General features: G+C 37.2%; 1 long non-coding RNA gene across 3 annotated transcripts; it reads left to right on the top strand.

Annotated features, from left to right (window-relative positions):
• The first annotated feature begins 527 nt into the window (after positions 1-527).
• On the top strand, positions 528-21,340 carry LOC140501920 (uncharacterized). Of its 3 annotated transcripts, XR_011966431.1 has the most exons (9): positions 557-1,458; positions 6,371-6,496; positions 8,837-8,931; positions 9,647-9,742; positions 11,995-12,060; positions 12,934-13,030; positions 19,736-19,853; positions 20,695-20,794; positions 21,199-21,340. It is a non-coding gene; the product is annotated as an uncharacterized lncRNA (long non-coding RNA). The 3 variants fall into 3 exon arrangements; XR_011966429.1 differs by lacking the exon at positions 8,837-8,931 and having other exon boundaries at positions 528-1,315; XR_011966430.1 differs by lacking the exon at positions 8,837-8,931 and having other exon boundaries at positions 547-1,458.
• Positions 21,341-24,721: the final 3,381 nt, after the last annotated feature.

Genomic DNA, 24,721 nt, shown 5'->3' with positions numbered 1-24,721 from the left:
GAAACCATGAGGTGTTGGTTTTGGACACGGAGAGCTGGTTTTTCACACCCCACTTCACGAGTGGGCGGGACTGCCTTGAATGGGACAACTCGGTCCACACCGCAGCCGTCAGAGCGCGCGTAGACGTTGGTTCCGAATCAGTGCCATGAACGGGACTCCACCTCGCGCTCCTGAGGGAGGTACTTAGAAGCCGAAGGAGGCCTGGCTTCTCCCCTACGAGGTCTTCTCTCAGGATCCGCCACCTGCTCCATCCAGGAGAGCAGCACCCAGCAACAAGAAGCCCACACGGAACCTCGGACCCGCACCCAAGCGCTCTCTTCCTCCGTCTCTGTTTCTCTCGGGACACTTTCTGGGGGAAAACCCAGAAGCGGCGCTCGGTGATGACGTCACGCACGTTCGCCCGAGTTTCTGAGAATATCGCGAGACCTGGAAGTCACCACGAGAGGTTGGGCTTCTGCGCAGGCGCCGCTGACCGTGGGAACCGGAAGGAGGAAGAGCGCAAGAGGCACTCGAAGGCAGGGGGAGGCGTGGTCTGGGCGGAGGGGATTGCGACTGCGCAGCCGTGAGCTGTGGCGCCTTCTGCGGTCTCGGGTCCAGAGCATCGGGAGGTGCTTTGGAGCCTGGCTGCGCGTCCCCGCCGAGTCGGCCTTGTCGGGCTCTTCCGGACGGGATGGGGCTGAGCCGGGTGAGGGCCGCGTGCCTGCCCCGGAACCAGGGGCGCCCGTCCCCGCGGTGGGGCCTGCTCTGCGATCGCCCTTCCCACGCTGACCCCGGTACCTACGGCGGGCGCCTCCGGTGATTCCCGGAGCCCGGCCTCTGAGCGTCCGCCAGCGTAGGCTGTGAGGCAGACTCTGCCCGTGACCCCTCGGGGCCTCCGGGTTTAAAAACTGGAATACTAGTCAGATCTCTTTGCGTGATCCATGGCAGTGCGTGTGAAGTGCTCCGTAAACTGTATGGCCCGCTGTGAATGCTCGGCCTTTATCGTAACCACGTGTCCCCAGCGTCCCTCAGTAGCCCACACGCCGTCTCCTCCGTCGCGCCAGCTTCCCCCCGCGTGGGGCTCGAGTTTCTGGAGGAACTTTAAGGAGGTTTCCCTTGTTCTCCGTTCGCTTCTCTGGAGGATCGTACGTCAGCGCTGAGTAAAGGGTGGCAGAAATATGAAGCAGATTCCGCTGCATCGGTGCCTCCTTGTGTGAGCCTGGGCAGGCCGCTCCTCTGGGCTCAGCTTCTTCATCTGCAGAAATGACGGAGGGCCGACCGAGGGATCCGTGGTCAGGTCCCTTCCGCCCTTCTTGTTAACCCCGAGAGCCGTGAGGTGGGCAGGGCGGGTCGTCAGACTCCCCGTTACACGTGAAACAGCCTCGGAAGTTGGGTTGTACGGTGCTAGAGTACAGGCAGAGGCTAATTAATGGAAATGAAGATTGGCTTCTGAATCCAGTGCCCCTGCCCCTCCAAAAGGTTATTTCGATTTTGTTAACCACCTAGTACTGAAGGCCGTGTTAATTAATTCTGCGCTTTTGATAGCAGCACACGGCAGCTAAATGGCACAGAGGATAGAGCGTTGGCCCTGGAACCAGGAAGACCTGAGTTCGTAGATGCCCTCAGACACTTGACAACTAGCTTTGTGACCTTGGCCAAGTCACTTAACCTGGGTTGCTTCAGAAAAGCAGTAAAAAAAAATTGCCAGCAAGCAATTTAAAATGTTTTAGTAATAGTTGGAAAAGTTGTATTGTGTGTGTGTGTGTGTGTGTGTGTGTGTGTGTGTGTGTGTGTGTGTGGTCTAGGCTTAATGAATATGAAAGCTTTTTTCAATGGAGGAGAAAAGGGAGGAGGTGAGGGAAAAAGTGAAACTTACTCTCATCACATTTGGCTTAAGGAGGGAATAACATTTGGTATGAAAATCTATCTTACACTACAGGAAAATAGGGGAGAAGGGGCCAGCGGGGTGAGGGGATGATAGAAGGGAGGGCATATAGGAGGACGGAGTAATTAGAAGTAAACAGTTTTGGGAGGGACAAGGTTAAAAGAGAGAATAGAAGAAATAGGGGGCAGGATAGGATGGAGGGAAATATAGTTAGTCTTAACACGACTATTATGGAAGTCTTTCGCATAACTACACATATATTTAGCTTGTATTGAATTGCTTGCCTTCTCAATGGGGATGAGTAGGGAGGTAGGGAGGGAGAGAAGTTAGAACTCAAAGTTTAAGGAATGAATGTTGAGAAATGTTTTTGCATGTAACTGGGAAATAAGAAATACAGGTAATGGGGTGTAGAAATCAGTCTTGCTCTACAAGAAAAGAGAGAAGATGGGGATAAAGGAAGGGAAGGATGTGATAGAAGGGAGGGCATGTTGCAGGACAGGGTAATCAAAATGCAAGGTGTTATGGGGTTAGGAGAGGGAAGAGGTGGGGATTTAAATTTGGAACTCAAAATTTTATGGAAATGAATGTTGAAAACGAAAATTAAATAAGCATTAGAAAAAAAAAGAAAATGAGAGTTGGATGCAACTCAGGACAATGTCTTGATTACTCCCTAAAGATGGTAACCATTCAATAACCATTAAATGTTGATGATTATATTATAGAGCACGTAGAATGTTATTCTATATCACCACCATAGCATGGGAGTGGGGGGGAGGGTGGTAACCAGGGGGCAGGAACTAGGAGAGAACATTCCTGAAAACAAAAGCAAGGAAGTAGGTTCTGTTTTGTGGTATGGAAATAGGCAGTTTGAAAAAATGTGAATTCTTAGGTTATAAAGTGGTTGTGGATCTTTGTGTTGTGGAGTGTTTTGCTGTAGATTATTATATGGTGGAGTGGTTTATTTTGGAAATGGTGTATTGCGTGTTAGTGGATTTTGGTTTACTGTTATGAAGATTTTTGTTGCGGAGTGGTGTGTTGTGGAATAATACTTTTGATCTTCTAGATGACACTCTTTAAGATTCTATATTTGGTAATTTTCTCATTAACCATTGATAGTTCATGATAGAAAATTTTGTCTTAAATTCTGAGAGAATTCATTGACATTTTGAGACAGTTCCTCAAGATCATAAGATTCTCAAGAAGATCTCAGAGATCCCAGGAATTAAACCCCAGTGGTACAAACAATAAAATTGTTGTCCATAGAGGTTCTGGGAATGGTTTAAGATAGCATAGACTGGAGTAGTTTTTTGGGAACTTATGTTCCAAAACCTGTTGTGTGGTGGAGATACATTTGGTTTCTCTATTGTTCACACTCTTATTTTTTAACCTTCAGTGTGTATTCTTTTAACTAATCTATTTGCAGGTATGTGGTGCAGTGGATAGAATATTATGCAGATTCCTCATTTAGAAAATGAAGACAATAATAGCACCAATTCCTGAACTGGTTAGGTGTTCAAATAATTGTAAAGCACTTTGAAAACCTTAATGCATCACACAAATGAAAGATATTATCATAATCATTATTATTACTGTTTACATCAATGAGTAATACAGCTGTGACCTTTTCCATAGAAAACCAACTACTTAATGTACTTGAGATGAAAAGGGTGAATGGCGGTGTTCTCCATAAGTAATATATTTCTATTAATTGATTTTTGTTCCTCAACATCCATATGATATCTGACATTGATATCCAGATTTTTGTTTCCTAAACCCAGGAAGATCTTTCAAAAAAAAAAAAAACAAAACTCAGCCAATAAAAGCAGCTGATTGCATCATAGAACACTAAAAAATGTTATTCTGTATCACCAAGGTGGCATGGGGATTTGGGGGCATTGGGTAGCCATGTAGCATAAAGTTGAAGAGATCATTCCTGAAAAGGAAAGCAAGGAGGTAGGATGTAGTTGTGATATGGACGGTGGCAGTTTGATCAAATGTGGAATGATATGTTATAGAGTAGTTGATGTTCTAGAGTAGTTGACTGTAGATCATTGTGTTGTGGAGTGGTTTGCTGTCGATTGTGGTGGAGGTGGTGGAGTGGTTTTGCTTTGTGATTGATGTCTTGTGTGGCTGTGGGTTATGATTTACTCGTATGAGGATTTTTGTTGTGGTGTGACATATTGTGGAAAGAGAACTTTGATCTTCCATAAGGCATGCTGTAAGATTCTATATATGTTATTATTCTCATTATCCATTTATTTCACGATGTATAAATTTCTCTTAAATCCTTAGAGAACTCATTGACATTTTGAGACAGAGGCACTAGATAATAACATTTGCAAGATCTCTGAGATCCCAGGAGTTAACCTCCATATTTTACAAATGATAAAATTGTGGTCCACAAAGGTTCAGTGACTGGTTTAAGATCCCATAGATTTAAATAGTTTGTTGAGAACTTATTAGGTTTCAAAAGATGCTGGGTGGTAGAGATATGTTTAATTTCTCTGTTGTTCTCACTTCAATATTTATACTTTTACTCAGTCGACTTGCAGGTGGGTAGTACAGTGGATAGAGTATTGCGCAGTTTCCACATTTATAAAAGGAAGACTAACAGGGCACCTACCTCCTGGATTGGTTATGATGTTCAAATAAGATATTTGTAAAACACGTTGAAAACCTTAAATCACCATACAAATGAGAGCTATTATTATCGTTATCATTATCATTACTATTTATTTTATGCTTATCACAGCTGTGATCTTTTGAATCTTTTCAATGCTATTGAGATATAAAAAATGAATGGAGGTATCCTCCATGAATAATATGTTTCTATTAATTGATTTTTGTTCCTCAGCATCAATATGATATCCAACATTGATATCCAGACTTTTGTTTTCTGATCCCAAGATGATTTTTCAAAAAAAAGAAATTATCTCAGCTACTTAAAGGTGCTGATTAAATTATAGAACACTTATGATGTTACTCTGTATGGCCAAGGTAGCATGGTCGGAGGATAGAAACTGTGAGGTAAGGATTGGGAGTGATTATTCCTGAAAAGACAAATAAGTTAGGATAAATGTTGTTGTTTGGATGGTGGCAGATTGCAGAAGTTCTAAAAGTTGGTCAGAGGAGAGAAAGTGGAGACCCTCAAGGGTTCATCTTGTTTTTTTCCCCTTTGTTTTGGCAGAGAACCAGTAACATCATAATGGACTTGCCATGAATTGGATTTAAGTGGAGAGAGAGTCATCAGCCTAAGTCTCTCTTTGTCTGTTCCAGAGCCATCAAAGTCTAGTGGCTAGACAAAAGTCAAGACAACTGGGAAGCAGTGGATGACCTTGGCCTTTCTAAATTAAGGTTATTTCCCAGGCATCAAGTTTGTCTGAGGAAAAAGCTTTTTGAAGAATTGACATAGAGAAACTTAAAGTTTTAGAATAATAAGTAGTGCTGATGGTCAGCTCAAGAAAAGGTTCTTTTCATTGATTGTTTGTTTCTGTGTATGGAGAAGATGTGAGTATGATTGTGTAGGTAGCAAGGCAAGACCAAGTGAGTAGAGGGAGACTAGAGGTTTTATAGAGAGAGAAGGAATAATACTGGGGATAATTTCCAGGAGATGATGATGGGAAACAGGACCAAGGTTAATGTGAATGTGTTTGACTTGATAAGGAGAAAGATTATCTCCTTTTTGTGCAAGATAGAAGTCAAGAAGGCATTGGGTTGGGATGACGTCTGAATGATGGAAGAAAGGGAGGAGAAAAGAGGAAACTCTTGGTGACAAGTTTTATTTTTGCAGTGGAGAGTGAGGGTAAGGGATTTATCCAGGAAGTTAAGGGGAGATAGTATCTAGGGAAGCTTAAGGGGGCGTGGAAGGGTTAGGAGTAGCTATTGTGGTAAGTATGAGTGAACCAAATAAGGATGTGTATAGAATATTTATGTAACATAACTTGGAAGTTCACCCAGGTAACTTGTTTTTTTGCTTCTTGCAGTGTGAATGATTGGAAAGGAGGTGGATGGTGGAAGTGATCTAAGGCTGGGGTTTGGCAAGATGTTACCTAAGAAAGAAAAAAGGTCAAGGAATTCAACTGAACAGGTCACTGTTGTGTTGAATTGGCTCAGTAAAGGGTTGAGAAAGATGAGGGGGAAAGTACACAATGTATATGGAAGACAGGGATGTAGAGTCAAAAGGAGGGAGCCAGGTCATGACTCCTTGATTGTCCAAAGATGGAAGGAGAAAAGAGAAGCTGGAAGATGAAAGGAAATGTGTTTGGCATTGAGCAATAGGTTTATGTGCTATAAGGGGGAAAGGTAAGAATCATGATTTACAGGAGAATCCAAGGAAATCAAGAGAATACTAACTGAAGAAATGGAGGCAGGCAAACTATCAGTGAATGGCTCATGGTTCTACCTGGAAAGCTACAGATTGATCTGGCCAAGTGGACTGGGAAGGAGTTTTCTTCCTAATATTTTCAGATGCATTCTGCCTTTATTATCGTCATTTTGTATTTATAGGTGAAGAGGAACAAGTTGTTTTCTTTTCCATCTCCTCTCTCACTCAGCAGCCAAGGCACTAAGAAGGAAAACAAGTTCTTTTGTAATTGCAATAATGAAAGGAGATACAGTCCACAAACTTGGATGGTGAGTATGGACTTGACCTTATAACTTTTAAGAATCACCTTGTGATTTGACCCAAATTAAATGCATCATTTACAAAATTAAACAAAAATGAATTAACTTTGTGAGGAGGATTTCAAATGATTATAATTGGAGCTAATTTTGCAAGCATGAAAAGCTACTACACAAAGAAATGGCATCAGAAAAAACAGCTCTTAAAAATGAAAATAGTGCCATGACCAAACTAGCATTTAAATGGAACACAGATTTTACCATTGCAACTATTACACTTAAAGGTATTCTGTCTGCCATGCATGATGTCATTCCATTACATTATTATTGATCATTTAGAAGACCTTCAATAATTGCTCTTGTGAGCCTGTTGTAAACATGTGTACTGCTGTTTCCAAGTCAAATCAAGTTATTAAGCATTTATTAAGCTAAACTTTTCTAGGTCTTGTGCTCATACATGCATGGATAAAAAGAAATGGAGAAGCAGTTCTTGATTTTGAGAGGTTACTAATCTTATTAGATAGACAACAAGCAAATTATTGTGTACCAAAAAGGTCTATGCAAGGGAAACATGAAATAACCTTCAAGGGAAATACTTCTTTTCTTTAATTGCCAATGTATGATAGTGACTTCTAGTGCCAAGATGGCAGAGGGAAGAAGGTAGCCTCTGAAGCCCTGAGAAATTCCCATCCAAACAATGAGAAAACCGCTTTTGAATTGGTCTAGGAGCTGTGAAGCAGCTTACCAACCCAACAGAAAAGTTCTGTCTCACTGTAGTGGAAGGGGACAGAAAGACATCCAAGAGCCACAGCAGTGGTAGGAGTTCTCTCTGAGTCTGGGGCAGTCTCTGCAGGGAGACCCTGCTCTCCTACAAACCAGCAGATCCCTAAACAAGTGAGCAGTCTGGGCAGGGCACCCAGGCCCTGCCACAGTGACCCCTCCCACAACACAAGCCATGAGCAAGAGGCCTTGTCCACATCGCTGACCAGTAGTGAAGCCCCTCACTGGAGCTGACCAACAACAAGACCCTGTCCCTTGATGCCTGCCAGCAGAGAGATCATTTCCATAGTTCCCGAATTTGTATTATCTGGCAAATAATTGCTGCTTGAACCTAAAGAGATTTTGGAGGACCAAAAGCTTCATTTGCCTATTCATTTTGTTATCATAAATATATCTTATTGTAAGTATCAAAATTAGATGTGTGGATATTTTGAACCTAGAAGTGAAATTGGGCAAGAACTATCTGAGGTCAAGACAGAACTCATCCCACTCCTCAGGTTGTCAGGGAAATGAATAAATAATTGATGGATTCAATCACAGATAAGTAATTATTAGGAACCAAATCAAAAGATGAAAAATTCAAAATTCTTACTTTTTCATTACAAGATATTATAAATTAATCTGTTCTTTTAAGAATGTCACCTTTCCTAGTGTGATCACTCTTAAGTACTAGTAAGTGACTATCTTGAAGTTTTTTTTTTATTTTTGTCGTTGGTACATGCAATTTTATTGATGCCTTTGGGATGTGCATCCTAGTCTTTTCCTAATATGCACTCCCACCCTTACTATTGAAATGTCATTTGTAATACAGAATGAATTAAACAAAACTGAACAACATAGCAACTAAGCCTGATATCGTGTACTCCTTTCTGCATCTATATTTCCCTGTTGTTCTCTTGCAAGAGGGACAAAATGTGTTTCACCATCTTTTCTCCCGACTAACATTTTCCATTACAGTTAATCAAAGTATATTGTTCAGTTATTTTTGCTCATGTCTGACTCCTCATGACCACAATTTGGCAGAGGTATTGGAGAGAGAGAGAGAGAAAGAGAAAGACTGTGTGTGTGTGTGTGTGTGTGTGTGTGTGTGTGTGTGTGTGTGTATCCTTGATTCCTGTCTTTGATATTTCTCTTCTTATTCTAGTGGAATTCATTTTGTTCATGCAAAATTTTCCTTCATCAAAGGTACTCTAAGATTTCTACTTTTCTTTTGGAATCATCTTTATCCCTATCCCCTGTTTTTGGTTATCAGAATGCCCCTCCCCAACATAGCTGTAGAAGGTCTTTTCCATTTCTCCTCTTATTTTGAATGTTGTATGCTAGAGATGAATACTATGTCTATTTTCATTGGAACTCCCTTTAAATGCAGGAAAGAACAGGATCCTCAGGTGGAAGGGTGGTAATTGACTTTAGCCACACCAAGTCTCTCAAATAACTAATTAATTTGTAGAGTGGTAATCTGAATGTGTGTAAGATTGGCAATAATACCAGTATCCTCTGATATTAAAGTTGTATATTCAACTTGAACTGTCATGATCACCTCTATCAAACTTATTTCTGGTTTCCTTGCAGTTCCTCTAAGATACAGAATTCTTCCTCTCTCGTTTTTATTCTTGGGTTAATTGAACCCTGGACTGCTAAGTTTGGTTACTTCTGAGACATCTTATGTAAGTCTGTTCTGTTAATACACCTTTTAAGAGAAACACTTTTTTTTTACACAATTGCCAAATGGTGTTAATTTATGATCATACAGTTTGGGATCTCTTAATGCTAGGTCCCTTTATTCGTACTGTTTTCATTGTATCCATTGAAATTCTTGATGTTTTCCTCCTGAAAACCTTCTTGTTATCTCTTTTATGTGTTCTGTTCTCCACTCTATTCTTAATGCTAACCCCAACAAGGGGTTGTTATCTGTAAGGCCCTGAAGATCATGGAACTTTTTCTCTTTATCCCTCAGGTACCAAACTCAGGGCTTGCCCTTAGGAGACACTTAAGGAATTCTGCTTGAGAACTGAGAAACTTAGGCAGATTCATAAATAGGCTCTTCCTTCTTATTCCTGTCAGTCTAGGCTATTGAACCCAATGTTTCTCTACGCTCTTAACAAAGTTTATGGCCGTTTTGAAATTACCATCTTTTTTCTCATAGACAGTAGTGACATTGTCTTTGAAAATAAAATCAAAGTACTTGTTTCATCTTTACAGGTTGAGTCTTGGATACGATTGTAAAGGAATTGACTATAATCTCCTTAAGAAATCTTTCCTGTCAGATTTCATAATTACTAATCATCAGCACAGAGGAGTTTATTTGAAGTATCATCTTACTTTTATTCCCTTTTGGACTCTATTATAATTATACTTTCTAAACATTTTCTCTATTTAAAGGAAAAAGTTGAAGGTATAGAAATCCTGACATGAAACAGGCGAAGATATCAAAGAAGAAATAAATTATGAAATTAAAACAAGATTCTGGCTTATCAGGTACATTCAGAAGCTTGTATTCGCAATAGTTACAGTTTTTAAGATAATGATCTGATAGAGTACAGTGAAAATTTAAAAATGAAAATTACATAATTTTAGCCATGTAGTTGCAATGGGAACCTTTCCAAGTGGGAGAGTATATTTTTTTAAATAGCTCTCTGTTCAGTGATATTTATGGCATGTTATTGACCCTGGAGGAGTTACTTAACCTCATTTTGGCTGAATTTTCTCATCAATGTAATAGCAATAATAATAGCACCTACCTCTCTGCATTGTTGTGAGTACCAAATGTGAAAATTGAAAAGCACTTAGCAAAATTGTTGGCACATAGTAAGAAATCTAGACATTTTCTTGTTGTTCTTGTTCTTTTTATTGATATTATGAACATAGTCTGGGAAACAGGGAATTGGCTGATTCATTTCTGCCTTCTAAATGCAATGAAATATTACCATGGATTGAAATCAGTATCAGAAATAGAAGGAAATCTGGTAAAATCTCCACAAACTTAGGATGTAAAGCAAATAGAGCAGAGCTAAACTAAAAACATAAGCACAACTCTACAAAAGAAATAGTTTACATGAATTAAAAGGGAGCAGAGAGAGTGAGATAGAGGGAGAGAGAGATAAATGATGAACAAAGGAGAGATAGAGTAGTTTGATAAGTTGGAATAGATATTATGTATAGGGTAAAAACCAAGGTATTCATATAGAAGTCATTTTAGGGTATGTTTGACTGCTAATAATGGGTAAATTTGTGTTCAAAATATATTACAACAAATCTCAAAGCAGCATACCTACTTCTTAGATTATTAAAGAGTGTTGAGCCAAATTTTTTATGTGTCTTGATTTCTTCAAAGGCCTATAAATAATTTACACTACTCACATCTAGTTGTAATGTAATTATAACACAGTTTCCGATTGTATCTTGTCAAAACTTCTTAAATGTTGACATTGTTTTATTGGAGAACTCAATGAGTTCATTAGACTCAATGCTTTCAAGTAGAAGTGTAGAACATGAAGAAGGCAAGTACCATGTTCAAAGAAATATAGTCACCCCAAAATGGATATACTGTTAATTAAGAAATTGTAATAGGGTAAGGACATGGACTGGATCTGTGATTTCACTGGTATGGAGATGCTCCTAGGGAATGAAATGCCCCCTACCAGTGCAGGTTGGTGTCTCTGCAAACTTACTGTCTTAGAGTGTTGCTGAGCATAACGAGGGGCTGTTCCTCAACCACTGTGTTTCAGATGCAAACTTGGACCTAGCCTTTCTTGGCCTGCTCTCTGTACACTTATGTGGGACTGTTCTTCTCAGCACATTATCATACATATACACATATATTTGTGGGTATTTATAAATATATATAATCATGTACACATATAAATATATGATTGTATAAATATTGTATATGTTATACAATAGTGTACATAAATATATACATGCATTTAATCACATATATGTTTGTCTTGGCTTTGTGTGTTTATATATATATATACACATACACATACATACACACACACACACACACACACACACACACACATATATATTTGAATGCCTATGTATAAATGTGTACATTTATGTGGATAGTTTCATGCATTTTATTTGCAGAAATTCATGCATATTTCATTAAATTTTGGGGACACTACAAGTATTTTTCCTAATGAATTATCTTGCAGGAGGTACAGAGTTCTTGCATTAGCCATTTAAGTGAAAAAGTTAAGTTGTTTGTTTATCCATTTAAAACTGTTTATTCCTGATTGTCATAGAATGATTTTGAAAACTTTCCTATTTTTTAAACTTAATAAGAGTTACATCACATGAATAGATCAACATGTGGAGCAGAAAAAAACATGAGACTGAGAATCTCTACAGTATTGGAGATGGCATTCTTATTTTGACCTATCATCCATTCAAAATGTCAGTTTGAAAACTGTGCTGCTTGTTTTTATATGATTCATTCTAGTCTTTCTTCTTTTGCATTTTGTTTAGTGATAAATGCTACAATGACTAGCTTCTCTTTTTCTTCCTTTTTTTGTGACACTATACCTAACAATGTGTTTCTCTCACCCTCTCCTTTCACCTCCCTCCTTTTGCATCCCTATTCAACAAGAAAAAAAAAGAAAAAATTTTAAAATTATTATAACAAACATGAATGGATAGTCCAGCAAAACAAATATACCCACATTGACCCTATGCAAAAATTTATGCCTCATTCTGCATCTTTAATCGATCACTTCCACTTTTAGGATTGTGCTACTATGGTTCATTATTCATCACTGGAATTGTGGTGGATCATTTTACAACTAGACTTGGTAAGTCTTTCATACTTGTGTTTCTTCTTGATATTGTGATGATTTCTTCACAGTCTTATTATTGGAAATTCTTTCACCATTTCTGATTACTTCATGTTCTCTCAGTTCATAGAAGTCTTCTCAGGTTTTTCTATTATCATCCCTGTATAATATTTTATTATACACTAATATTCCATTCATTTAATACACCATGATTTGTTCAATCATTTCCCAATGATGAGCATCACATTAGTCCCCAGTTCTTTGTTCTACATAAAAGGTCTACTATAACTCATTTCTATACGTACAGGTGCTATCCTGTGAAAAATTTTTTTTTGGCTATGGGCCTAGAAATGTCATTACTCACCATGGGGTACAGACAATTTAATACTTTTGTGTGGGGGCTTTCGTGAATGGCAGACCAATTCAGTTCCACCAACAATACTTTAATGTTACTGATTTCACTTGTTTTCACACAGCTCTCCACTAATTGTCATTTTCATTTGTAATCGTCTTTGTCCATCTGATTGGTATGAAGCCGACACTCAGAGTTAATTAAATTTACATTTCTCTAGTTATTAGTGATTTTAGATTGTGTTAAGATGGATTTCTTCCCTTGAAAACAGCTTTTTTCATACTTTTGACTTTTTGACTCTGCCATGTAATACTAGAGTTGCAACATTCCTCAGGGTTCGTTGAGTTCAGGGTTTTTATTTAATCAGTACAATAAATGTAAGGTCAGAAAGGATAAGTGGCTTGCCTAAATTGACACAGCCAATTGCTTGAACCTAGAATGGGGTTCAAGAACCAGTACTAAAACACGAATTTAGGTTTCCTGAAATCCAAGTCAGTTTAACTACCAGATATATAAAACTCTTCCTTTTTCTTCTGTAGAGAACTGGATTTTAAAATCAGAGAGGAACAACTGAAAAAATTACTGGGAGAGGAAGAAGGAAAATATAGAGAAGACCCACAAGCTGTTTATGAGAAGGTAAGGCAGCAGCGTTTTTGTACACCTTTTCCCATTTCTTCAAGAAAAATTTATCGAATGTTTGTTGTGTTTACAGTAACGAAAGTGGTGAGAAGCAGGCAATAAGGATGACTGTTAATGTTATGAATAAAAATGATGTCCTCATTAATGTATGTGAGATAAATGCTTCCTGTTTCATTCATACATTCTCTTGAACAGGCAGATCATCAGAAATCTTACTGACAATGCTTCTTGGCCTGCCAGGGCTGCTTTCATCAGTCATACACCCCTATATCCCCACTCAATGCCCAGTTCTGTAATTTCCCATATCACAGAGCCACTTGGCTCTTCTAGCATTTCCAGTAGTTTTGTTTGTGAACATCTCTTCCAGTCCCTTCCACTGAATTATGAAGCCCTCTGGAGGCAGAAACTGTCTTTTGTGCACAGAATGAGACCTGCCTTGTGTAATATTAGGATCATAAATTTAAGGCTAAATTTCTCCCTCCTTTTTAGTTAGGCAAGACAGCTGAAGTAATTGCATACATCCATGTTACAATCAGCTACTAAGAGTAGAAATCAGATTTCCTCCAAAGGTTTTCTAATGGACATGTATCCTTGCACAAAAGCATCAAAACCTAGAGTTCTCTTATAGAATATAGAAAGTCAGAATACATACTTCCATTTTTCGTTGAATCTGTGGTCCATATTTCTTTTCTTTTCCATACTCCCTGCTTCTAAGGGTTTCTCCCCTTGTATAATCCCTAGACCTGGTGGTGATCCATCTGGAAGGGACCTTGGTATTTTGCAATGATCTCTCAATTGCTACCCAAAATAAATCTGTCCAGCATCGATGACAGAATGCCATCTGACTTCTGCTTAAAAATATGCAGTAACAACATCTGGGCCATTTTTATTGTTCAATAACTTGAACTTTGAGATAAATTTCAGCTTGCGATAACCATGACATTTTCCCCTACGTCTTATATCATTTGTTTCCCTTTCTATCCTCCAGAGTTAAACAGAAAAAGATCTAGTAACTCTGTTACCATATGACTTCCCAGATAAATGAAAGCAACTCTAGTCTCCCAGCTCAGTTTTCTTTGGAACAACTTTATAACCATGTTCAGCCCAGTCCCCATATGACTTGTCATTTCAGCTTGAGGGGATGGTGTTGGCTCTTGAGTCTATTATCCTTTCTGTTATTGAGCTCCATTTGGGTTCATCCACGTTCTTTTGGTCTCTTCAGGCAAATTCTGAATACGGATAAGTGAAGAGCACTGAGCCAAAGGCAGGTGAGGAAGTTTTAGGAGCTGCTGAGGGGGAAATACATGCAGAATGACTTCCTAATTTTTAATATCCTCTTTTAAGGACATGTAATCATGTTGTCTTCCTGCTGGGAACTCCTGGAAAACAGGGAGTGACATTTTTGTTTTTCTTTGTATCCTCCGCGCTTTGCACCATGCATTGAACATAGGAGCCATTTAATAAATGTTTTTTGACTTGAAAAGCTAGGACACGATTTTTAAGGTCAGTAACAAATTACAGCATCATCTTCCATTATGAAGAAAAATATGATTTTTTTTCAAAAGCTTTCAAGTAATTTGATGATTGTGAATGAGAAGAAAAAGGTATTCTCATTTTCTTCATGAGGAAACTTTTAATACTAGAGATTATGATTTTCCTTATTTTATATATTTAGCACATGGTACCGTCAGGAACAAAACCCAAGTGGCTTACCTTAAAGTTTCCACTCTGTACCAGGCTTTAAGTCACTTTTTCTGGGAAAAGGCCCATGACTGGTACAAAGACTGAAATTAACGTTGGGCAAAAGAATAGTTGAAAAAGAAAATTAAGTCATTAACGTGTGATTTACCTCCAGTTAAGATGAATCCTCTCTAAAGTTCATTAGGGTTTATTCTGATAACTGAGAGCTTACATTTAATTGGCTGATTTTATTTACAAAGGCTTTCTCTATGTCACATTATCTCATTTTATCTTCATGATAGCTCTGAGGTGGAGATGACTTAAATATCATTGTTCTGGTCTTATAGATGAAAAAAGCAAGATTCTGAAGCAAGACCTTATTTACCCAAGTTCTCCCACCTAGTCAATGAGTATACCAGGGCTGTTGTTCAGGCTTTTTGTAGGGAGAATGCATTTTCATTTTAAAGTTACGGTACCAAATCCAACGTATAAAGGGGGAAAGGAATGCATGATTTCCTTAACTAAGCTTTGGCCCATGTCTTTTCCCTACGGCACATTTAATATTATGAGACTCTTAATTGGCCATAAGCCTCTTGTTCTTGGTCTCCTCCTTATTTGCAAAATATTACTGGTCATTTTCAGTTTTTAGAGCAGAACTCCACCAGGGTGCCCACAATAGGAATCCTAAAACAAAAACCAAGTTAAAGAAAAGATACATCTTAGTAGAGAAGAGGGAAAAAAAAGTCATTGTGGAATTTTATGAAGACTTGAATCAACTCTGATTTCCTGCTCAAATTGAATATGTAAATTCTACCTTGAGATTCTCCAGCTATCCTTCTGACGAGTTTCACCATCATCAATGTCAGAATTTGGGAGAAATCGGGCATGTCAAGATTTCTTTGGAAAGAGTGAGAGAGGAATCACTCCTACTACATCATAATCAGATTTTTCTACACCACTTACTAGCCATGTGAAAGCTTGGACAAATCACTTAACTACTCAGTCTCCTTTAAATTCTCATATGAAAAGTAGCGATAATAGCAAATGCTCTGCCATGCTTCAGAACTACTGTGAGAACCCTACTCATGACTTTTGCACGTGAATTCCACTGAGATAAGTGCTCAGGAGAGATATTGGACAAACTAATTTAAAAACCCCTCTAAACATATTGAGGAAGATGAGTACAGCATACCAGCTAATGGTGGTTTTTTTTTTAAATTAAGTTATTTTATTTGTTTTCAGTGTTTGACAATCACTTCCATATACCATAGATTCCGCCCCCCCCATTCGCCACTCCCTCCCTAGTCCCTCCCTGAGACAGCATACAATCTTATATAAGTTCTACATGTACATTCCTATTAAATACATATTACATAGAAGAATTAAAATGAATTGAGAAACCATAAAACAAAACAAAACATAATACAAAAGAAAATGGTCCACTTCTATCCTGATCCAATTCCATAGTTCTTTCTCTGAATGTGGAAGGAATTTTGCTTCAAGAATCCATTGGAAATTTTTCAAGTACTTGCATTGCAATGAGGTAATGTCTACCAGAAAAATTCCTTGCACACTGTGGTTGTTGCTGTGTACAAAGTTCTCCTGGATCTGCTCCTTTCACTCAGCATCAGTTCATATAAGCCTTTTCAGATCTCTCTGAAGTCTTCCTGTTCATCGTTTCTCATAGTACAGTAGTATGCCATTACATTCATAAACCACAACTTGTTTAGCCATTCCGCAATTGATGGGCATTCCCTTAGTTTCCAGTTTTGGGCTACCAGAAAGAGAGCTGCTAAAAATATTTTTATACATGTGGGACCCTTTCCATTTGTATGATCTCTTTGGCATAGAGTCCCAGAAGTGATATTGCTGGGTCAAAGGGTATGCACATTTTTGTAGCCCTTTGGGCATAGTTCTAGTTTGCTCTCCAAAATGGTTGGATCAGCTCACAGCTCCACCAACAATGAATTAGCATTCCAACTTTCCCAAGTCTTCTCTAACATTTATCATCTTCTTGTTTTGTCATGTTAGCCCGTTTGATAGGTATGATGTGGTACCTCAGAGATGTTTTGGTTTTCATCTCTGTAATCAATAGTGATTTACAGAATTTTTTCACATGATTATAGATAGCTTTAATTTTTTCCTCTAAAAACACCCTGTTCATATCCTATGACCATTTATCAATTCGAAAATGACTTGTATTCTTATACATTTGTCTCAGTTCTCTATATATTTTAGAAATGAGGTCTTTATCACAAACACTAGTTGCAAAAATTCTTTCCCAGTTTTCTGCTACCCTCCTAATCTTGGTTGCATTGGGTTTGTTTGTGCAAAACTATTCAATTTAATGTAATCAAAATTACCCATTTTGCAATTCATAATGTTCTCTATCTCTTGTTTGGTCATAAATTTTTCCATTCTCTATAAATCTGACAAATACACTATTCCTTGCTCCTTTAATTTATTTATAGTATCAGTCTTTATACCTAGGTCATATATTCATTGAGACCTTATTCTTCGGTACAGTGTCAGGCATTGGTCTATGCCCAGTTTTCTCCACATTGTTCTCCAGTTTTCCCAACAATTTTTGTGAAGCAGTGAGTTCTTATCCCAGAAGCTGGGGTCCTTGAGTTTATCAAACAGTAGGTTGCTATATTCATTGAGTATTGTGTCTTGCATACATAACATATTAACACTGGTGTCCCCCTCTGTCTCTTAGCCAGTACCAAGTGATTTTGATGATTGCTGCTTTATAATGCAATTTGAGATCTGGTAGGATTAGGTCACCTTCCCTAGCATTTCTTTTCATTAGTTCCCTTGATATTCTGGACCTTTTGGTCTTCCAGATTAATTTTGATATTATTGTTTCTAGCTCTAAAAGATAATTATCTGGTAGTTTGATTAGGCACTGAATAAGTAAATAAATTTAGGTAAAATTGTCATTTTTATTATTAGCTTGGCCTACCCACGAGCAACTGATGTTTTTCCACTTACTTAGATCTGACTTTATTTGTGCAAAAAGTGTTTTGTAATTGTGTTCATGTAGCCTGGGTTTGTTTTGGTGGGTAGACTCCCAGATATTTTATAGTGTCTAGCATAGCTTTAAATGGGACTTCTTTTTCTATGCCTTGCTGTTGGGTTGTATTAGTAGTATATAGAAATGCAGATTATTTATCTGGGTTTATTTTTAACCTGCAACTTTGCCAGAGTTGTTGATTATTTGAAGTAGTTTTTTTTTTATGGATTCTCTAAGTACATCATCATCATCGTATCATCTGCAAAGAGTGATAACTTAAGTTTCTTCTTTGCCTATTCTAATTCCTTCCATTTCTTTATCTTTTTATATGGCTAAAGCTAACATTTCTATTACCATATTGAATAATAGTGGTGATAATGTACATCCTTGTTTCACGCCTGATCTTATTGGAAATGCATCTAGCTAATCTCCATTGCATATAATGGTTACTGAAGGTTTTAGGTAGATCCTGCTTATTATTTTATGGAAAGTTTCATTTATTCCTATGCTCTCCAATGTTTTGCATAGGAATGGGTATTGTATTTTGTCAAAAGCTTTTTCTTCATCTATTGAGATAATCATGTGGTTTCTGTTAGTTTTGTTGTTGATAATGTAATCTTCAGCCCTTAGCCTCAAGAGTGTAAATACAGGAAAGTTCACATTCTTTACTCATCTTGTAAATTCTTACTTTTTTCTAGTTTTCAAGATAACTTTTCTCTGTTTCTGTAACTTCAGATTCTTTGACATAAAGTACAAAAGTTTAGGTTCTTCTTCTCCCTTCAAAGTTGGCTTTTATTTTTATATAAGTGACCCCTAACCTGTGTCCTTAGAAGAATATAAGCTGTTATCGTGAAATAAGCTGGATTTATTTGAGCATTGAAGTCCAGTACTGTGGAATAAAGAACCTTTTTCTCTGAATGTTTTAAAGTTAATTCATATATCTATATCTGTCTATTTCTTTCTGATTCTCTATCTGTCTATCAGTCTATCTGTGTGTCCATCTGTCATCTATAATTGTTGGCAAATAATTTGGAGAAGGCTACTATATTAGCTATATATGATTCAAAACTTTTATAAAAGTCTCACTAGAAAACAATTTCTATCCTGGGTGCTATCAAGTACCTGCACTAGTTTGGTATTGTGAATCTCAGAACTTTTGGTGCTTCATTGTCCTTGGTAACAGTTAGCAATTTGATTCATCCCTAACCAAGCTGGGGTCTAGAGAGCAGAGAGGGAAGACATGTAGCTTTAGTAGTTACAAACAAGCTACTTAGTAAACTGAGATTTGAAAGGTGAAGAGGAATAGGATGGAATAACAAGGAAAATGATGTAATATTTTTGATTGAACACTTTTTCAGCTGAGGAAGAACTTTAAAAATGACAAATTTCTCAACTAACAATTTCAAAGCAAATATGGAAGCTACAAAGGAAGATAGAAGATTTTTTGGCCCTGCTCTTTTGTAAGTCAGCCTGACTTTTGAGTCAGAGGAAAGGAAGAATCAGTTAGGATCAAGACGAGATAGAAAAGAGATCATCATGTAAATGTAACATGTTTGGTGGCGATTGAGCCACCGTGAAAAACAGATAATTCACTTCCGTAGCTAGTATTTCCTGGCTGCTTATGGTGAGCTAAGCCCCATTGATACGGTGACAAGTGTAGTTAGCTAGATCAAAGTTTTTGCAGACTGAATCATTATTTTTGTCTTAAAAACAACTTTATTTTTAAATTGCCCTGTAAGGTGAACCTCAGAGTTCACCTTTTACAGCCCAGCCATATTGTAGGTGTGAAAAATGTGGCCCAGGAAAGATATTCCTCTAGCTAGCCGCCCAGCTAAGATATCAGGGCTCCTGGCCCTAAATCCAGTGCTCTCAGTGTTTCACCGTGCGTGGTTTCTTGTTTTTGTCTACAACAGGAGCCAGTTAAAGGCTACTGGTGTCTCTTGCTAATACCAGAAAGACATTTGTACTGTTACATTAACTGAATTCTTCATATTCTTTGATGCCAGAATCAAAAACAGAACAAGAACAACAAGAATTAATAACAGTAGAAGATAAAGAAGCAGAAGAGAGTAGTAGAGGCAAAGCTGCAGTTACTAAGCCTGAAAGGAAGTCGTCGTGGATCTGGTAAGATATGTGCTTGTGTATACAGATAACAAAATTCTTAATTAACCAAAAAGAATCACTTGTTTCTGCTGGGTTATTCCTGTTTGGTTTCAGTCTTACTGCATTTCCCCTCTGTATTAGAGAAGCACTTTATTCATGGAAGGATTCTCAGGTATTCACAACTTCTTCAAAGGGTTGCTGGCATCAAGAAGAGGTGTCATGTCCATGGCCTATGCATGTAACCCATAGTAATCCATTTCTATTTGAATTTGACAACACTAGGAAAGAGGGAAGATAATAAGATCTAGACTCCGAGAATCTAGATCACATCATGGCTCTATCACTTCTACTTGTGTGGCTTTACTCAAGGAATTTCACTTCATTTGGTTTCAGATTTCTCAGCCATAAAATGAGGGATTTTTAACAGCTGACATCCCCGGTGCTTCCAGCTATAAATCAGTGATTCTGTACTCTTTACAAGCTAAATAGCATGTTAGTTGTGGCTGAGGTACAATAGAAAGAAACAGAGAGATGGTACTGTGCCATTTACATATATAAGCACATATTTACCTTAATTACTTTTATATCTTGATTTTTACATAGCCAAGGTAGATTCTGCCACTTCTCTTGTAAACATGCTGAGGTGGATCTGTTTGTGTGTGTGTATATCTGTATATGAGTATATATGTATGCATATATGGTAGACATAAGTTCTACAAAATCTGCAACTTCAGACTCTTTTGACGTGGACTTTTTCTTTCTTTGAGTATTGACATTGAATAATTTTTTAAAATTGTGCTGTAAGCAATATTTTGCATTACAGCAAAATTTATTTTATGTTTTCTCAATCATTTACCCCCAGACCTTGGAGGATTATAGCAATATCATAGGATGCAGTTGCCTGAACTTGGTTCATGGGAAAAACTGAATATACAACAAAACTGGCAGATGATGGACAAAAGGTAAATTTTCATTATGTTAAAGTTTTCCTGATGATTTATCGGGTGTGTATTTTCCCATTTGAATTCTAGGTGATGAGTCTTCTAGAGAAGACAGAACTGGCAATGGGTAGGCTTCAGTTAAATTTAAATTAGCCCATTAAAGTCACTGAACACACATTGGGATGTAGATTCTGTTTCCTTTTCAATCTTGTCTTGCTTATCCCCTTTGGAATAGGTTCAGTTATTTTTAGTATAAATGCATTCCCCTTCAAAGCCATTCATCTTTTCTATATGTGAAAATATATTTTAGAACAATCTTCTTTCAGAAAGAATTCAAAGTATTTCTATTGCCAAAAAATAAAGTTTTTTTCTGTTACAAAGCTTTCTTCAAAACTTTTTTTCTCATGTGAATGACTGATATGCAGGTGAGAGGAGAAGAGAGGAAGAGAGTAAGAGAATGGGAGATGTTCTACACGGCAGCCTTAAAAAGCAAAATTGCAATACAAATTTTCCAAAAGAATTCAAAGTATTTCTGTTGCTAGAAATAAAGTTTTTTTTGTTACAAAACTGTCTTCAAAATTTTTCTTCTCATGTGAATGACTGAAATGCAGGGGAGAAGAGAAGAGAGTAAGAGGATGGGAGATGTTCTACATGGCAGCCTTAAAAAGCAAAATTACAACACACAAATATGCTGTCACATGTGGGGCTTTGGGAACGAATGATTTCTAAGGCTTTTGTGAGCTTTGATTTGACCATCTGTGGTGATATTAATATATTGTAATAAAAAGTTTCTCAATACAGTCTATCTTGACTTCTAACTTTTGGATGATGACTGTGATCCCTTTGGTACCCCAAAGCAGCTGATTTCTCAGTGGACAGAAATTCAAGTTGGCATGTCGTTATCAGGATTTGGAATGAAAAGATACATGATGGAATTTGAATTAAAAAATTAAAGAGGTGAACACGTCCTTACACTGGATACTGACTGGCTAAAAGTAAACTTGAACAATCACTTTTTATCAGATGCCATTTCACAACAACATAATGGACAGTATTGGGTGCAACATAGATGTTACAAATACTGGGATACCTATGTATGTTCTACTCTCTAATCTCATTTGTTTATCTTTTCCTTCTCCACATCATATTCCCATATCCATGTTTTTAAGGAAATCCATGTTACCTCCTTTCTAAATGAAGTGCCAAGAAATGCTTATTTTTGAATACAATTGGTTCAAACCCTTATTTTTACTAGACCTGCCATGTGAGTAATTCCCTTTTAGACTCTGTATAAACAAACACCAGTAAGTAGACAAACAATATTATAGTTTTGGGTCAATCAGATTAAATTTAACTGAAACAGATTTACAGATGTTTATCTGGAAAATTCCAAAGTCCCATTTCATTGTTAGTAATAGAATGTTGCCTTTTTATATGCTTTAAATATTAAGTCCTAGTTAGAATGACGCCCATGTCAATTGGTAGAACATGAACCTGGTCAGTGGAACATAATTATTGGTTACACAAAGACAAACCTGAAAAAGTAAAGTCACTCTTGTTTTATTCAGTTTTCACCCAAGACAATATCATTCTGGGAGCTTTGAAGTTTAGCTTCCCTTACAGGATATCTCTAGAATTTCCCTAAGATATATTACTTGATTTGATAAGTCTGCTTAAGCTCTGATACTCAGACGCTCCAGTCTGAGGTCACATGAATCTGGTGCAGCATCTGTTGATGAAAATGAAAAAAAAATTAGACTATTCCAAAAGCAATCACCTTTGGATACCTAGCATCTGAGAAAATAATAACACATGCCTGAGAAATTGTATTTACACAGATAATTATGATGTCAGAAGTTCCAACTCTATTTTCAGAGTGGTGAGCTATTATGCTAGTTCCTTAATGTATTTTAGGGCTATACAATGTAATATTTTAGTTCATAAATGCCTAGAAATATCTAAACATCTACCTGTCCTGACAACCTAAAAATTGGGGAATGTGGTAGAAGGAGCAATCTTGTCCTAGCATAGACCAGTTGGAGACTTTTTATATGTGTTTCTTACCATCAATTGACAAAATCTGTACTTTATGGTTTTTCCTTAATATTGAAAGACTTGGATAGAGCAAGAAAACCAAAACTGGATTGTTTCCCTTAATTTTGATCCCCAAAGTAGTCCTAGCTTTTCCTGCTTATGTGCATTGTTTGGCAGTCTGAAAACATTATGAAAGAAGTTCAAGAGGGAATATAGACCCTCCATAATTCCCCAAAACTTCTGAAAAAAATTCTTTTGTTATTTGGGAGATTTTTTTTTGTTTGTTTCTTTTTTCAACACCCCTCCTATAGGGTCAATAATTATATGACCTCGTAAGAGGAACAAAACTGGTCTTTACATGCAGCTCTAGATTCAGTCCCATGACTTTGCCAAGACATTTTTACAGCAATTTCATCCTCTCATTACCTAAGATTGCCATTTTTAACAGTAAACATTTTTAACTTGTAAAGCATGAGTCCTTTACTTGGGATCCTTGAACTTGGCTTTTCAAAACCACGCTGACCACATTTCAGTACAGCTGAATTGCCTTATAGAATACAGTATATTTTCATTTATGAATTTAAAAATATTATTTTAATAATAGATACACTGATAGTCTTCAGTACACTGCCAAAGGGGTTTATCACACAAAAAGGGTTAAGAGCTCCTCATTTAAAGTTGGAGACCTTTTGTCTCTTTCTTGCTAGCTTCTTATCAAAAAAGGTATATAGAGAAAATATGTCTTGAAAAATAGAATTTGGTCTCCAATCTGAGAGTTTGTTGATTTTTTTTCCTGTTACTTTTAAATATATGTAACAGAATATATGCAGAAGCTCTCTCTGCACTTAGACTGTAAAGTATAAATTGTAATTCCCTTTGCTTACTCCCCCGTTTTTTTTTAAACCACAGAACAATGTTTTTTTCAGCCATAGATGCAGGATATATTCCTATGAAACATTTCCCTGAGGTTGTAAACTGGTTTCCTCAGGAAGGATCAAAAGAAATTTCATTTTCAGAATCACCATGTGAAGAATTAGAAAATCTATTCATCTGAATCAGTAACTGTAAAATAACACTTCCAGTTTTCTTTCCAAAATGCCTTGGGGTCTACAATAGAGAAAAGACCACAAGAAAATACTTAAGGATATTAAGTGACTTCAGATCATAGAAGCAGCAATCCTAACTTTCAGCAATGAAAGTTATAATAAACAGAGACAACATGAAGAGATAACACATGGAAAAATTTAATCAGCAATGTAATATTTATTTTGCTTTTAGTCATCACACTTTCATCCAAATATTGTTTTGGCAGAGGATAAGTCTACATAAATTGATAACTGTATAGATGTCACTGATAGTGTAAACTATTGTGTTTCTAAATAAATTGATTATTATATGCTATTATATACGTGCTGTACTTTTTTTGTGACTTAGTTCTGGAATTTCATCAGTGTAAGTGAAGATAAAAGCAATCTCTCCCCCTCCAATCTAACAGTGATTTTTGGTGTTTTTCAGCCATGTCTGAACTTTGTGACCACTGCCTCTACTAGCTTTAGAAAACCTGCCTTGATCATAAAGTTGTAACTTGCTTCAAAGAAGTTATAGAGCACTTATATGTTAGATGCAAGACCTGAGCCTCAGTCTTCTCCTCAAATCTAATTGTCTCTCCACTTTGTGATGTTAATTCTGCTTCAGAATCCATATGTGAACAACAGAAATAAATGCATAAATCTATATAGGTTATAGGTTTTCTAAAATAGTTACATACATTGTCCATGAGACCTCCTATTCCTCATCTCTTCCACTAACTACTTCTACTGTCATATCTTCTCCATGTTTTTGTGTGTATCATTATCTAAATCATAGCTCATGACCTCTTCAGTATTGTTTTACTTTTATCAGTGTCTGTTATAG

The sequence above is a fragment of the Notamacropus eugenii genome, chromosome 4 (genome assembly GCF_028372415.1).
Source record: "Notamacropus eugenii isolate mMacEug1 chromosome 4, mMacEug1.pri_v2, whole genome shotgun sequence".
NCBI classification, from domain to species: domain Eukaryota; kingdom Metazoa; phylum Chordata; class Mammalia; order Diprotodontia; family Macropodidae; genus Notamacropus; species Notamacropus eugenii.
The sequence above is the reverse complement of the archived record's forward strand: the minus strand, read 5'-3'. Positions and strand labels throughout refer to the sequence as shown.